Raw genomic sequence first — 3,480 nt, 5'->3', positions numbered from 1 at the left:
GGGCCCTCTGGCGTCCCAAGCCAGTTCTTAACCATCGCGCCACTTGGCCGGCCCAAAAGTTAATTGATTTTTGAAAAATAGTAAAAAAGAATCATTATTAACAGACAATAGATTTCGAGTGATAACTCTCCTGGGAAACCCAGGGTTTTTAGAGGGGCCAAAGTAGAGATCCAAAATATAAGTAATAAACCTGCACCTACAGTGAGAAGTAAAGCAACACTGGAATAGTCAGGGAGCCAATCAGGTGATTTTGGGTGGCAATAGCCAGAATCTCAGAATAAATAATTGGAGTCAATGTATTTGGGGGACATTTTTTAAATTGGAAGAAATAAAAGTTCAAGATTTTATGGTACTAGGGGAGAATAACTGGAAGGTTGTTAGAATTCACTCCATAAGAAACTGAGTTCAGGGCTGGCCGAGTGGCGCGATGGTTAAGAACTGGCTTGGGACGCCAGAGGGCCCTGGTTCGGATCCCACATATGAGGGACAGTGACACTGCCACTTGTCTGTTCCCCTTCCCCCAATTCCCCAGCACTGTTCCCATCCCCCCAATTCCCCAATAAAAATCTTTTTTAAAAACCCCAAAAAAACAAAAAAACAAAAACTGAGTTCAGAATTAGGAGAATTATCGCCCTCATTTACCTCTATCTATTGGAGATTACTGATCTCTACAAAAGAACCTAATAATTGAGAAAGATCAAACTGGCTTAGATCAGTTTGCACTATACCTCAGGTAAAATGAGGAAAGAAAAGTGTGTATTGAATTTGGCAACATGAAAATCGTAGGAACTTGGTAATAGTAGTTTCAGTGATGTGATGAGGATGGAAGCCCTACCGTGGGTTGTAACAGGGGAAGGGAGGTGAGGAAGTAGAAACAGAAAAGGACTGATAACACATTTTAGAAGTTTTGCTACGAAGGGGAAGAAAGAAATGGGCTGTTCCTGGAAGGGGATCTAGGGTCAAGTGAGGGTTTTTTTAACAATGGGATTTTTTTAAGATGATAGTTTAATTCTAAGGATGGTAAATTCCATAAAATAGAGGGAGAAATGGGTGATCCATGAGAGAGAGAGGACAACTGCAAGAGTGATGTCCTTGAGAAAGCAAGAGAAGATGGGATCCAGAGCATGAAGAGCCTGGCGTTCCATAGAGTGACAGCACTTGTAACAAGTGGGAAGGCAGAAAACACTGATTAAGATACTGAAAGTGTTGATGGCTAGCAGAGTAGAGTCCCTGTTTAGTTGCTATGTGTTTTTCAGTAAAGCATGTGGTAGGTCATTATCTGATAGTGAGGAAAGGTGACTAATGAGCTGCAGGCACTCATGAGAGGTTAAATACTGTGGCCTTCTACCTCGACCCCAAAGAAGTGTTACCTCCCAGCAGGTCTGCAAGGCCTGGCTGAACCCTTCCCTCACTCTAACTCCATTTGTCTCTGAGGACAGGAAGACCTCCTGATAGCTGTTAAGAACTCACCAAAATTGGTTCAGACCAAGATGGCTGCCTAAGTGACCACCAAAGGACCTCAAAGCTCATTATAATCTAATCTCCATGCTAAATGAAACACCTGTTGGTGCCATGACAGTTGACAATCGCTATCACAACAGGCAGAAGAGACCATAAGATGGCAAAAAGAAGGTGGAACCCTGATTCCGAGGAAACCACCACCCCTTTTCCAGAAACCCCATGAATATCCTTCCCATCTATTTACATAAACCTCTCTCTCATTTCCACTATTCTATTTAGACAATCCCTGAACTCCTAACAGACCAAGAGTTCATCTGAGAGCAAGGCACTGGCTTGCTTCTCCATTCTCTGGTCATTGAATAAAGCTTCTGCTGTTAAGGCTCACTTTGGCCTCGGTATTGGCTTTATGACACCAAAAAGAAAAAAATCCTCACTTGGGGTCCAAAGAAGGGGCTTCTGCCCCTTGGGTAACAGGAGGAGGCAGGGGTAGAAGTGTGTAGTATTGTGGTATACTCATACAGAAAGTCTAGCTGGATTAAATAATTCCCTACTGGATAACTTATTTCTAATTTTTATTTTTAAAAATATAAGTAATTTGAAAAGTCAGGTTTTCCACAGTTATATCAAATGGACTGAAAGTCCTGTGGTTCATTATAGGTCTTAGACTCCATAGCTTCAACATTGTTTTCGATGGTAATGGTTTTTCAACTTCTTGTATCCCTCACTAGAAAGTCAGCTCTTTGAGAGCAGGTCCATATCCCTCTAGCTTCTCTTAAAATAATACCCACTGTACACAAATGGTCATGGAATTTGGTCTGGGTTTGGGGAGTGGAGAGAATAAAGACTTGGCTTCCATTCAAATTGATATTGCTTTAGTTCTGGATGAGCCAACAAGCAGAACAAAGGCCATAAACAAGATACAGACAGATACAGGAGGGGTGAATGTGCCTTCCCATCGCATTGCTTGTGTCTCTCAGAGTGCACCCAAAGTTTGCATTTCTTGGCAATTCTGCAGAGCGGGATACCCCCGAAGTCAAAGGAGCATAGAATGACAGGCTCCCAGCCTTCTATATCCCCATCTACATTAGCTCAGAAACAACTTAGACTATCATATAAGGTGATCATTCTGAAACTCAGTGAGCCATGCGATTCAGGCCTACCTTCCAGGCTCTGAGCCTGGCAATTCTTGGGATGATCACAGTCAGGCAGTCTACCACTTTCTGACAAGTGGACAGGGCCTGGGAGGTCTCCATTTCATTCTCTTGGGTATTTCAGGGGCAGGCTTTGGAAAAACAATGAGAAACCAATATATAAAATTAAAGCCAACTATCACCAGGCACTGTAGTAGAATTATGGTTGCTATTGCTCTGTTTGATGTTAATTATTAATTCCACAAATATACATGGCGTGCCTACCATGTGCTTGGCCCTGAAGATACAAAAATAAATAAAACAGGCTCTGCCTTTTGCCTCAGGAAAGTTTGGAGTCTAGTTAAATTAGTCATGCTTCTTTCCAGTGACCATGTCTTTATTGAGGATGAACAGGAAAAAAACAGGATACACTGTTTAAACCTTTTTTTTAAGCTTATTATTATTAATTCCAGGTTGTTTAATAACCTTTTGATCTTATGGTTTTCCCCCATCCCTTCCTCCTCTGCTGTTTCCCTTAAAATAACACTCAGTGCAAGCACTTTGTCTGTTTTCATTAAATGGATTTGTTTACTCTAAAAACAGAGCTACGAATTACCAACTAGAAGGATTCTTCCTCCTTTGTCTCTGGACAAAACAAACTTTGGGAGACTTACAGAAGATTCAAAGAGGTTTGTTTTGGTTCATAGAATCAGAGCACTAGTAAGGGTCACTGATAGAAATAAAGAAAACATAATCTTTTTAGAATTTTGGAGTATCATTGTGAAAGACCAAGAGGGGACGCGTGAGTCAGCTTGCAGACTTTGTACAGGCCTAAATTCCAGATTCATCTAAAGAAAATGAACTTGTTTTCATGAAATTCACCTTTTGC

This window comes from Hipposideros armiger, unplaced genomic scaffold, assembly GCF_001890085.2.
Source record: "Hipposideros armiger isolate ML-2016 unplaced genomic scaffold, ASM189008v1 scaffold_266, whole genome shotgun sequence".
Classification (NCBI taxonomy): Eukaryota; Metazoa; Chordata; class Mammalia; order Chiroptera; family Hipposideridae; genus Hipposideros; species Hipposideros armiger.
The sequence above is the reverse complement of the archived record's forward strand: the minus strand, read 5'-3'. Positions refer to the sequence as shown.